The following is a 14,398-nucleotide window of genomic DNA, read 5'->3' on the forward strand; positions in this document are numbered from 1 at the left end:
TCAACAAAAAATAGCCAGTAAAAAAATACGTAATCGTACATTTTCATGGCTTGTTTTTTTTTTTTTTTTTTGAAATAAAATTTTTTGAAATTTTTGTTTGTTGCAAGATATTTCGCATAAGAACGCGTGCCCCGCTAAACTGTTCCAGTACCCCTGGGGGTATGCGTGCCACACTTTGGGAAACACTGGATTACGTTAAAGATTTTTTTGAAGCCAATTTCCTATCAAAATTCCTGAATAAGAAACTGGACAGTCCGATTTAGCTTGGGTTTTTCATGATGTAATTGCTAGTAACACTACGGCCCGAATGACCAAACCCCAAGACCTTGATTGGGGAAACCTTTTCCTTAAAGAATTTATCATAAGATGCTCGTACTTTGTACTTCGTCTATGGAAATTACTTGTTTTTTCTTCAAAGAGGATCACAAGATATATGCTATTGCTCGAAATAAAAAGTTCCGTGTCCGATCATTGGTATGGCAGTATGCGGCACCATAGCACCGTTTATGTTTAAAATTTCTGCAGCCATTTTAAATATGATCAAATATAAATCTAAATTACTTCGTAGCTGCGTTTTTATTTCTATAAAAATACATAATTATCCTGAATAAATACTTATAGTAAAAATAATTTAGACAACCTTACAAAATGAATAATCTCTTTAGTGTTACCATGCATAGAGAAATACCCGAATTTATGGTACTACATAAGAGAAATATGTATAGATTATTCCTATTTTTGCCGGTGATCTCATTAAAAGGTTTATTAGTTATGTTAAGATTTTATTTTTCTTATCAAACATATTTTTGTAAACGAATTTTCATTGTTTGCGCTTTGTTTAGCCCTTTGTGTTTGCTTTGAACTAAATCTATTCGATTTTGTTTATGTAGATTAGAGTACTTAATATACCCATTTAGTTAGGCTTCTTCCTGTCATTAAACTCTCTTCAGAAAAAGAACTATGTATCTGTCATTGAATTGGAAATCTTGTAGAAGATTTCAAGCTTAAAAATGCAGATAGATTTTGCTCCCCAGTCCACCTGGTGAACTGTTTCCTTCCGAAGGAACAGAGTGCGTGCCTCATTCGGCATGTAATGGCCCAGAAAACTCTACTGAGCTTGTAAAAAAATTTCTGCACAGAAAAAATCAATGAAAAAAAATTATCGTAGAATTATGTATCTTAGGATGAAAGTATCCGTGTAAAGTAAATAATAAATTTCTGTCAAATTACTCGTGTATTTTTGTTCTTTTTCAATTATAAATCTGTATAAGAATTTGAATTGATATTAAATTATCTCCTCTCCCCTGTGTCTTTATCTTCTTCATGCTTTCGGGGATATTTCTTCTTTTTCTCCGTATTTTTCTTCTGAATAAGTTGATTCCTTAACTTCGAAGCGTGATGCCGATATATCGACTGTTGTGCTACATTTGATTCAAAAAATTATTTTTCATGTATTTATTTATTTTGGAAGCAAAAAAATTTGAAAAATTTAGAATTACTGTCATGTTTGGAAAAAAAAAGGTACAGTGAAATTAAGTCTATATATGTAAGTTTTATAGATATAACTTAGAATCCATGAAATATCACACTTTCACGGTAATTTATTACGCTTTCAATAACGTTACAATGCAGTTCCACGTATTCAAGTACTCGTATTATGACTGTTTTCAAATGTTATTTAATTAGTTGCAGCAGCAAAACTGTTCTCATTATTATTTTTTTTCCACCAATCACTTTTTCTACGAATTTCCGGCAGTATCTTGCAAATCTTCCATCTTCTCGATAATGAGAAGTGCGTACGAAAAGTCATGCTTCATACCACGCCCAATACTTATTTCCTGGGGTAGACCGTTACTCGCTCAGTCTTTCCGCACTGGTCGCGAAGCGTGTCGATCGAATTTTGCTGTATTACTGTTTCCTAAGTTAACACGTTTTTTTGTTAAAAAAAAACAAAAGATCTTACTACCGTTATTTTGTCGTTTCTGGTGTATTTATTATACACAGTATTTATCGTTGTATGTATGCATATTTTTGAAAATATTATTTCGAACCAACTTTCATATCTTCTGTGATCCTTCTGTCTAAATCAGTGATGACAATTGAGGAAAGCCTGTTCCTTAAAAGAGGACACTATACAAACGGGAAATCCTTCAGGGCAAATTCTATCTCACCTACCTAACTAATTTAAAGTATAGAAACAGTGAATTCAGGAAAACTTAGAGTTAGCCAACCCAAGAGACAAGGGAACTCTTAGATTACGCAATTGGACAAAACTAGCTTTGCTTGAGAAATTTTTGTTGCAACAAACCCTCGCATGGGGAGGAAAATTACGAAAATCTCCCATGGTTAGCCGGATCACTACGGAATTCTGGCCCATGATCTATCTACCCCTGATGATTTTTTACGCCAGCCCTGCGGAATTGTGCTTGCCGGGAGCGTTAGAGGCGAACGCTGTATCTTCCAAGCCACCGTAGCTCAATATCGCTTTTTAGATAATATATTTTTACAACTGTTGAGAAATTTGTAACAGTTATTCATGATTGGTAGGTTCAGTTTTGTTCATATTTACCCAGCGCCCTGTTGTGCTCTTTATAAAAATGGTGCATAATGTTAATTTTTATTTTATAACCGTCGTTGTACAGCCGACCCAATTTCATGGGTTTACAACTACTACTTTCGAACTCTGTAGCCTTGTAATTTTGAACCAAATCCAGAAGACAAGGGAATTCCTGAATCGAGTATTGGGAGAAATTTGCCTTCGTGGAGTACTTTTTTGATGGAACTAGCCCGCATTTGCGTTACATGGAGAAGAAGACCACGAGAACCTCCCACAGTTAGCCTGATGACAAGGGAACTTTAACCCATGATCCGTCTATCACTGAGGATATTTCAAGTCAGCGCTGTGGTCTGTGCAAGCCGGATGCGGAGTTCGTATCGACTGGGATTCGAACCCGGTTCACCTCATTGGAAAGCGAGCCATGTATCTACTGAGCCATCGCGGCTCTGCATAATGTTAATTAAATGTTATGAAGAAAAACCATGGTTAATGAAAAACATTTGAAATCTATTTTTTTAATATTTGAAGACAAGGCTGCATTGTTTGCGCTGATAAAAATATTCGCAAATAAGAGTTATTCATTGATTATAGTAATTTATGTCTTGGTGTAAAATTCTAATCAAATTTTCAATGTTATAGAAAGTTTAATAACATATTATTTAAACTTTACCCGTTTTAAAATCCAGACAATTTTTTCACCAAAATAGTATTGTATAGTTTAAAATAAAAATCTACCTTAACTGTTACTCTTTCGTTTTCCAAGGCAACAGAGCGTTAAAAAACACCATATAAAATCCAAGACTTCATTGGATGAGCCATACATTTAAGCTTAATCACTCTGTTTTGTTATTCATTAAAAAGTAACAAATTAAAAATTACCACACCAATATATAAAAAGGAATATATATCCATATATAAATGAAGTCGAAAAATGTAAATATTTTTACTCCTTAAGTATTTCTCTCTCTCTCTATTTTTATTTTTTATTTTTTTAAATCTGGTATTGATGTAGAACTTAAAATAGTTCATTTTAGTTGCATATTTCTACTTAAGTACTCTTATGTTGAATCGTTAAGATGTGATGCTTAAATTACACCTCAATTCAAAGTCCAGATTTAAGAATGCCCCTTTCGTTTATGGTCCCATTCTTATATTTTGTTAAAAGAACACGTATAAACGGAAACGTCACTCAAATTATGAATTAAATATTGATCTCGTTAAAAGTAAATCCTAAATCCTTTTAACCTAATTGGAATAATTTCTCTTTTGCCGAAGTTAAATAGAAAATTCAGTGAAGCATTTCAATTTGCTTCTAAAGCAATATTTGTTAAATACTAAGTAGAGAATAATTATAGCAGGCAAAACAATTTCTAGTTATTAAAGTTTTGCACCTTGGATATATTTTTTAACTGTTTCATAAAAAATAAAAAAATACTCTATACCTTTTTGCTTCTTATCTTTAAAAAAAAATATATATATTTTTTTGTATTTTTATATCAAAAAAATTCTACTGTATCCCCCCCTCTCTCTCTCTGCATATATATATCAGGGATCTGTCCAGGCCAAATTTACTACCGTTTAACGGTACCTTCACAAATTCAACTTTAGGAAAAACGGTACAAAATGCTTTTTTTTTTTTAAATTTTATTTTTCTATCCTGTAGGACAGCGTTTCCCAAAGTGTGGTACGCGTACCTCCAGGGGTGCGGGAGCAGTTTAGCAGGGGTACGCGTTCTTATGCAAATTACGAAAATTTCAGAAAATTTTATTTAAGAACAAAGCTAGCCGTGAAAATTTACGATTACGTATTTTTCTGATGGCTATTTTTTGCAGAGTAAACAATTAATAATTAGTGGTGTCAACAGCCAGTTGTGATTTTTACCTTTTGTGCAATTTTTTTATAGTAAAAAATGCATTAATTTTTTTTATTAGGGGTACACAGCGTTACGAAAGATTTAGAAAGGGTACACAAAAGTCATAAGTTTGGGAAACACTGCTGTAAGAAACGATAAATCCATATTTTTACCATATTTTTGCGTTAATTTTTTAATATTTTTAATTTTCACAAAATAGGTACCTCTCAGAAAAACATTGACATACCTCTATATATATGTATATATAGTTTTTTTTTTTTTTTTTGAATAATTTAATTGAACTACTAGATTTAATATACTATCAAGGAAAGTAAGTTGGATGATTATTTTTTATGCCTATGATGATATTCTTTAAAATGCAAATTCCCTTTATTTTTTTCTTAATTATGAACTCATTCTTTTTATATCTTCCCCCTAATCATAATAAATATATCACTTTTGAGAAGCAAAAATTTTTTTTTCTAAAATTGTAACAATTGACTTATAAAAAATTAGTTTTCTCCCCTGTTCAAGGGTAAAAATAAATAAATTAAAAATACTACGCATAGACTAACTTGTCAGCTGTTGATATGGAAACATGTGTTGCTTTCACATTCCCGAAGTTAACCCGTTGACATTTAGATGTGCTATAAGTCAATTCTGCATGCGACACTCCCTCTGATTGAGGGCGAGAGATTAAAATCGCATTTGGGTACGCATCTCTTGCTTGCTCATAATAATAATAGCTCGAAAAGAAAGTCTCGAATAATCATCATCCGATTGGAAAACCCCTACTCTGTGTTTTGGCTTAGAGCCAGTTCGCTTACTTCGTCCTCATAACTAATTTGTGTGTGTATTAGTTTAGGGGGATTTGTTTGGAAATTTGCCTTCTAGCAGGTGCGAATCTGTCGTCAGAGTTTGTTTGGCTTTTTTTGCATCATGTGGTGTTGGATATTTTTAGAATTTACACTCTTTGGTCTATTGAAGATGAGGCCTTTATCGAAAGTAGGGCAAGGGTCTTAACTTGTTAATTATTTTTCAAGGAACCATTACTGTTGAGCCCAGAGAGATTATGGTTCGTTACCATAAGTTTTGTGTTGGGACATTAATAAAGCGTAAGATTTTTTTAAAATCGATTTTGAAAAATGCACTAAATGATGTAAATAACGGCCTGTTCTTTTCTTCTTCTAATTTCTGATTCTGTATACCATAGCTATTTCCTTTCAAATTCATGTGAGCCACTTAATTTTTAATATAAATATAATGCTTAATAATATTTTTTCCACTTAATTTTTAATATAAATATAATGCTTAATAATATTTTTTCGTGTTTAACATGTTATTCTGATCTGATTGACGAAAAAAATCTTAAGTGTGATACACAAAGTAGCATTTTCACATTCTCTAATACGATATTCTTCTAGTATTCTATTAAATAAAATTATAAAAATTTTTTTTGAATGAATAGAATTTTTTTTTGCACTCTGATTACCTATTTCAAAGGCTATTCCACCGTTTTGTCCCTCTCGTGACGAATGCAAATAATTTATATTTTAATCAAAATATTTTGTCAATATGTATTCATGAAAAGTTTTGGCCCTGAATTTGAATCGCTAAAAATGGTTTTTATTATTAATATTTATATGTAATATATATATAAAAAAAATGTTATTTAGTACAATCAGAAATTATTAAAAATTATTATTTTTGATTGCGCCAAATGTGGAGTTATCCTGTGTGATTCTAGTCTCTAATTCAGATCATTAAATTATTTTAAAGTAAATTAGTTCGTTTTTTTTTTAACATCTTTCAAATTAATCCTAAAAACAATTAAGGTAGAAAGTATCTTTTCATATTTCATAATTTTTGTTTAATAGTTAATGCAGTTACTCAACTTAAATACAGTCAAAGAAATATTACAAAATATGCAAAATAAATTCCTATCTATTTTACGCAATTATAGATATTCTCCTTTATGAATATTAATAATACTCTATATATGTGGAATGAACATAATAATTTGCCCACTCACTTTATATTTTGTTATTATCATATTTGTGTCGTGTATGCAGAATTTTATTAAGATCTAGTGTTAAATCAAATTTGGATACGTAAAATTTTGTTCCCGTTCATCATAATTTAATAAGAAAATTTAACACGTTATCTGGTAAAATAAAGTATCAAGCTTAGTGCTGCCATCTCTCGTTAAAATGTTATACTTTCTCCTAAACAATTTTAATTTTTTCTCAAAATGTAATATAGATGGCGATACTTGTTGAAGACTGAAAGTAAAGTTTCATATCTTTAATAGTAATGTGAGCCTAAATTACCTAGTTCAATTTAGATTCTTCATTCGAACCATTAAAAAAAAAAAAAAAACATTTATTTGAAAAAAAATAATTTGTATATATTCGCGAATGCGAAATGAACTTATAGTAAATTTTTTGTTGTACATTTGTTAATTTTTATAATCATGTTTAATTCATTTTCAATTATTTGTTGCTTAATTATCAAACAGTTAATTTTTTACTGCATTTATATAGCTCATTGAATTTAAATATAGCACATTTTTATTCTATAAATCAAAACATCTGTTAAAGTTTGAAAGTAAACAATATTGCTGTGATAAATTATATAATCTAATGTTATTAGTTCGAGCTTTGTTTATTTCAACGAAGGTATGCTTAAGGTGGATACTATTAGGGAATTGGAAAATTCGGATTCTCGCAAAAAACGTAAATTTAAACTTTCAATCGTTGCATTTTTTAGTTTTCCCGTTGAACTCATAAATAAAGATATACAATGAAAACATTTTTGTATATATTTTGCGTGATGTATACCAAATTTTGGAGGGGGGGGGGAAACAGCTGGTGGAATTAAATATTAATCTCTGAGCGATTCTGCGTCAGAGGGACAATTAGTGCATTTTTTTTTTTTTTTTTTTTTTTTGTTTCCACACTTGCAATTGAAATATTTCGAGCATATTTGCAAATTTTTCAGAAATTTGTAAATTTTATGCGTTATATGAATCTCCGCGCTAATAATGGTAATTAAACAAGAAATGTCTTTATGAAAAAAGAGCATCAATTAGTTTAATATATTATGCATTTGCATAAATTTAATAGAGCCTTTTGTCTTCGGATGTTATGTAACCATAACTTTGATAAATAACTATAACTTTAATGTATTCTAATGGTTTCATAGCTTTCGCACAATTTCCTAACTAAGTTATTCCTTTTAGTAAATAGGGCTAGTTTTTAGAATACAAAAAAGTAAAGGTTTGTAAATGAACTCTTTTTTTTTTTTTTTTGTATTTTTCAAAATGTCACTGTAATAAGTATATTATTAAAAAATAATCGCCTGAGTTCGTGAATATGTAAATACAATCCGTACTGTCGAATTATTGCATTCCCTTCGTAAAATAAAATTATCTCTTTATTTACTGTGATCAAAAAATATCCGAAATGTATTGTGTGCAACTTTCCGTTGTTTCAATCCAGATCGCCTGCAAACTTTTAACCAAAATTTTTACGTCTTTTATAAACATTTTGAGACAGCCATGAAAATGTTTATCCTCTAAAATTAAATTCATTTTTAATGAGAGAAAATTTTTTTATTCCTTCGATTTTCTGAAATGAATACTATCGGGCGAATGTAACCGAGCAATGAACGTGCACTAAATAATGTTTTTGCTATGAAAATTTCTGCAACGAAAGCTCTTGAAATAGTGCTAGATGCTTTTACAGACGACAGTTTGTCAAAAAAAAAATATATTTTATTTGTATAAAATGTTCAAAAAATTATAGAGAATCCATAGAAGATGATCAGCGATCCACTAGGTCATACACTTCGATTAATGATCTACTTATCGATCATGTCAGAGAATTGATGAGAATCGGTGATCCTACGACAATACTAGATATTGCAAAAGTTCCTTATATTATTTGGTTCCTTTATGGGGCTATTTTTAACGAATGTTTAAAGGTTGTAATGTGTAGCGTCTCGAGTTCTTCCAAATATGTATGGCATGTTCAAGTGGCCCTAGGATTTTTTTCTTAAAACATATGTTATTATAAGGTATGAAATTTGAAGCTCTGTAATTAAGTGACAGGGAGTTTAAAAACGAAAGACCACGTCATACTCCCTGAAAATCCAATATTCCAAATGAAATAAATTTTGATTAATAAACCTTTCGTTTTATGCTATCGTTCCAAAGTACTTTTTAATTACTGTTATGTTTTATCATATTTGGTACGACAGCTAGTGTGGGACTACCAATTTTTTAGGTTTTGGCCTTTTTACCGATTAGTGAAGAGCTTTGTAAAAAATTTTCTTTGCTGGGATTTTTTAAAATTTTTTTCATCCATTCTGGCAATATGAATAGCCAAGTTTCCTCTTAAATTTTAATACTTTTGAATATATCAGGCTCTTTAATAGTTCAATGAAATTTCAGAATTAAAACGTCACATTAGCATATAATCATATATAAAATAATTTTTTCTATTAAGTTTCTTTAATATATTAAAGATCCCTCAACAGAATCTTCGTGAAATTTTTTCCTTGAAATTATTTTGTGAGATGTAGTTAGTTACTGTATTCCTCGTAAAAATTGCCCCAAAAAGTTTTTAGTTTTTCTAAATATAATTGCTTCGTTCATAAATATTCGTTCCTAAACCAAATTTCCATTAGATTAGTGCTAAGCTCTTTGCATGCATAGCAACAGTTAAAACATTTTCTCAAAAATAAACGTGAATCAGGCTAAACGGCGGTTATATCTGACAAACTTGTAAGCGTAAATTGTGCTGTCACCTGAATTCTAAATGATGGTTTCGTAAACATGCTGTGTTCAACAGTTTTAATTAGTTAATATATAAATTCTTCTATGTTGCACAATACTGAAAATCAACTACCAACATAATCTAAAATCTTGTTGTTTTAATATGCTTGGCGACATTTAAAACGAGAGTTCTTTAAGGATTTTTCAAGTAAAAGTTGCATTTTGTTTTATTTTTGACCTTCCTGCACGTATCTTAAAGGTAAAAGTTCAAAAATCGAGTTTGGTAAGTTAAGTGAGAAATGAATTCATTTTTAATCGAGGCTTTTAGGTCATTGTTTTTTCATTTCTATTCGCGACTAGCTTGTTCTCCTGAAGGTATACGGTCGCAATGTACATTTGGGCCCAAATACGTATGAGGAGGCTCTTCGACCTTGAAATTCGTGTTTTTTTTCCTTCTTTCTTTTGTTACAGCGTCTACAATGACATTCGTGTTAATGAGTTGTGTTCAGCTATATGTTTAATTAATTCTTTGAATCCAATGAAAATCAATAGTATTTTTTATTAATAGCAATTTTATGGGTTTACGACTACTAATGTTCAACTCCGTAGCCATGTAATTTTGAACCCAATCCGGAAGACAAGGGATCTCCTGGATGAAGTATTGGGGGAAATTTGCCTTCTTGGAGGGCTTTTTGATGAAACTGACCCTCATTTGCGTTACATGGAGAGGAAGACCTCCCACGGTTAGCCTGACGTCAAAGGGACTCTAACCCATGATCCGTCTACCATTGACGATATTTTACGTCAGCACTATGTTCGATGCGAGCCGGGTGCGGAATTGACCAGCCATCACTGAAATTCGGACACAGTTCACCTTATTGGAAGGCGAACGCTCTATCCCCCTAGCCACCACGGTATAAAATAATAGTACTAAAAAAAGTAAAATAATAGAGCTACTCTCGCGTGATGACAATGGGACTATAATCACTACGATTAGAGACGTCTAAGCTGACGTCATATTACTTACATGTCCCCTGGAAATCCATCAATGATCAATCAGTTACACATAGCAACAACTAATCAGGGGTCTGTCCAGACATTTTGTGAAAGGTCCGTTTTTCGTGAAATTGTGAAAAAATTACTCACATTCTTTCAACCAGGGTCCGCTTTTATGAATTTGTGCAAATGAGGTCCGTTATTGCAAAAAAAAAACTTTTTCAAGGAGTTTTTAAATTGTAAAGACATACAAGATTATGCTCAACACTGTAAAATTATAATTAAAAAAATTAAATATTAAAAAATAACCAACAATTGCTGCTTTTAAATTAGAGGTGCAACATACAAATATTTGGTATTTAGCCTATACTGCTGAACGCAGAATATTCATTTCGGACGAATAATGGAAGAATCGTCTGCCGAAGACAAAACTTAATTTGTTTACATCCATCTTTCTTGTTTTCTGCCCTGCGAAGGGTTTATTCGATTAACAAAATAATAATGAAGATAAATTTGTGAAGGGTCCGATTAAAAGAAAAATCATTTCGTGAAGGGTCCGTTTTTAAGTTAAAATATTTTGTGAAGGGTCCGTTTTTAAGTTAAAATATTTTGTGAAGGGTCCGTTTTTAAGTTAAAATATTTTGTGAAGGGTCCGTTTTTATGAAAAGATATTTTGTGAAGGGTCCGTTAACGGACCCAAATTTCTTCTAAACAGACCCCTGCTAATAGAAATACGTTTCTATTGGAATGGAAATATGAGTGGTCCAATAGGACTGGAGCGATCGACACTGGGACACCTGCAAGTGACGTAGTGTGGCTATCACGATCCTGATTGGTTGTTAAAACGCTGCATTTGTTTACATTAGCAACTGTTCTTTCCATTCTATTTCGAGTAAGCAAAGCCCGTCAATTATCTTAAGTGACACAGTCCATATTCTGTCACAAAGATTTCAATTCTTTCCCTATATATTTCTTACCTTAACACAAAGACATATACCAAGCTAACTAGAACGTAAACTAGCTAATTATGCATCGAAGTTTCCAGGTACACAAAATAATCATATATCACGGTTACAATAAAATATGTAAACAAATAATAAATCTAAGTTTAGTAAAGGACGTAGACGAGAAAAAATTATATTTCAGCAATGTCGATGTCTGATACGGCGCTATATTTAATTAACTTCAAGTGAATTAACATTCTAACTTATGTGGAGAAACTTAGCTCAACTTTAACTCGCTATTTTGGTTATAAACGATGAGCTGGCTCTGGCATCATAGGTCACTTGTGTGGGTATCCATGATCTTCTTGAAGTGCAAGTACCCAATTGATTGGTCACTCTACAATCAAGTGATATAGTTCAACCTCTGACTTGGACATCTGTTATTATTTACCATTAGGAATGCAGGACTAAAATACGAAAGCAGCATTCGACGTGCCTGAACCAAAACGAGAAAATAATTAAGTTAGACGGAACTGATTACGATAATCAATTTTTATGAATCATTATTTTTTGTTGTTGGAGTATTTATAAATATTATTTAAATCTCTCAAAAGGAAAGTCTAAAAGTAAAAAAGAAAGGAAATTCATAATTTGATATCTCAAACATTTTCAACTAGATGAAAACACTCAGCTTATAACAGTAATATCCGACTGTGGCGTTAATGTTTCAACTTCCTTTACAAGAAAACATTTACACCCAAAACTAAATCTTTTGTTTGAGGGCGGTATTCAGCTCCAAAGCAAAAAGAATAAGCAAGAAAAATAAGGAGAAAAAAAAAGCACGAGCCAAAAACTGTGCGGCTTAATTTTTTTTCACGAGTCTCTAAGAAATAAGGGTAATATTTACCCTTAATTTTTTTATGACAAATAATAATAATTTTTTATAATTTATTATTTATTTATTTTAATTTTTATTGTTTTAATATACTTAAACTGATACAACTGCTGAATATGACGCTTATACAAATTACACGTGACATGTAAAACTTGACCCTTAATTTTTTTCATGGAATATTTATAATCATTTTTTTAATTTATTATTTATTTTCCTTTAATTTTTATTGTTTTAATATATTTTTGATTATTCCGAATTAAAAACTAAAGTTAGAAAGAGATAAAACTATAAGAAATAGATATTTAAACTGATATAACTGCTGAATAAGACGTTTATACAAATTGCAAGTGACGTATGAAACTTTGTAATAAATATGAATTTTAAGTATGAATTAAAACTAAGAGTATGTTTTTTAATTCCAATTTCTCAAACTTAAAAAATTTTTAAATTTGATTTTTATCCAAAATTTTGAAATAATACATCTATTTTTATTCCTATGAGATTTGAATCGAATGTGCTAGTGTCATAATCAGTCTATAACAATTTTAAAAAGTTCCACTAAAAGTCGTTTTTTTTCTTCATCCTAATCGATAGATTTCTGTCTTCGTTTGACGCCATCGCACTCAGAATAATGAAAATTTATCGACATTTTGAAAGTGAAACCTCTTTTTAATTACCTCATAATACCACATTAAGTGGAAGGAAAAAAGAAATTGAAAGCTATTTTGATGAACCCACATACATTTCTTATACCACCAACATTCTTTAGAAAATGAGAACGACCTTCAGAAGGTCAGTTAACTATTTGAATATTAAGTATTGTGATTTTTATAGCCAAAAGAATTTTGTTTATGTACACCATCGCATCAGTAGCGCATTCGTCTTAAAGAAGGGATAGGTTCGTTTGAGGTAATTTTTGATTCTCTACACAATATTTTTTTTATAAGTTTGTAATACACCTACCGCCTATATGTTGTTGAACTTGTGGGGGCTGATCTTTTTAGCGAACTTTGACCCCAGATTTGTAATCTTTTTCTTTTTATGGTATCGAAAAGTTATGAGTCACTCACCCTTTAGACTAAGTAGGTGGGTGTGAAAAATAGTATTATAAAATACCTGTGTTTATCTTTCCCCCCCTTTTGTTCAATCTTTCACTGACTCTTAACACTTGTTTTATTTATCTGGTGTTTAATATACGAGGTGTGATATTTTCTTAAAGGTAAAGGGAGGAAATATCGTTTTAGAAGAATAACTGCTGATAATGTAATTTTTTTTTGTTTACCTTGTATGTTTGTTTACTTACAGTTATATATCGTGACTCACGTGATGAGGTGCCTAGCGCATTTCACAGCCGAGTTGTGTTTTATCATTTTTGGAATAAACATAAATTATGTTTCAAAGCTTATAAATTAGCACATAGTTATAATAAAATAAAATAAAAAACATTTTTTTTAAAATTTATTTTCAGAAAAATAACTAAACTGTACCTTATAAAATCGCAAGCATGAAATATTATATCACACCAATCGGACGTGGGACAAATGAGTCGTAGATTATTATTTATTTATTTTATTTTGCTCTTTTAATTTAATAAATTAGTTTAAAAAGTGAAGGATTATGATACATAATTTAATCACAGCTTTTACAAAAATACCTCTCTAAATTACATTTCAATATAATTTCAATAATTGTGTTTTTCTGGTCTCTTTGTTCCCCCTTTATCCCTAGATAAAATAGAATAATGAGTAAGTATCTGAATAAATTTGAACAAACGGTAGGTCTTGAATCGATTTTAGCATCATCCGCTTGTAGAAATGCTGCCGAAGGTAGTGGGTACACATCTGCAGGTAAGTTTTTATAGTCCCTGAAGACGGCTAGTAAATAAAGAGCTTTAGCATAGAGTACCTTACGTAACCATAACGTTAATTTTATTTTCTTCCATTTCATTTTTATTTTATAACCGGCGTTAAACACCCAATTCTGAGTTCACGACTATCATGTTAAACTTCGTAGCCTTCTAATTTGGAACTCAACCCAGAGGACAAGTGATCTCCTAGAATCTCCCTCGGTTAGCCCGACGGCACGGAAATTCTAACCATGATCCGTCTACCACTGAGGATATTTTACTCCAGCCCTGTGGTCGGTGCGAAGTTGGAGCAGAATTCGTATCAACCAGTTACCAGTACGATTCGAACCTGGTTCACCTCATTAGCAGGCAAACGCTCTATCCCCTGAGCCACCGAGGCCTATTTTCTACTATTTAGTAACACTCAGATTTGTAGAGAAAATTTTGCGCATGCGCTGTGAAGCTGAAAAAGAGATAAGGGGAACCATACTCCTTAAGCAAAATCTATCTAATGAATACAAACGTTATCTA

The 14,398-nt window shown here is 31.1% G+C and overlaps 1 protein-coding gene across 3 annotated transcripts in view; it reads left to right on the forward strand.

Moving 5' to 3' along the window:
• Window positions 1–14,398, forward strand: part of LOC107454425 (serine/threonine-protein kinase 26) — a 91,308-nt gene that overhangs the window by 21,310 nt on the left and 55,600 nt on the right. Inside the window, exon 1 of one of the 3 annotated variants that reach the window (XM_016071624.5) lies at window positions 5,297–5,524. The exons of the other annotated variants lie outside the window; for them this stretch is intronic. The gene's annotated coding sequence lies outside the window, so the exon portion shown is untranslated. Of the gene's footprint in view, window positions 1–5,296; window positions 5,525–14,398 lie in introns of those variants that run through there. 3 annotated transcript variants of the gene reach the window in all.

Source organism: Parasteatoda tepidariorum, chromosome 6 (genome assembly GCF_982258835.1).
Source record: "Parasteatoda tepidariorum strain Cologne lab strain chromosome 6, Ptep-v5.0, whole genome shotgun sequence".
NCBI lineage: Eukaryota > Metazoa > Arthropoda > Arachnida > Araneae > Theridiidae > Parasteatoda > Parasteatoda tepidariorum.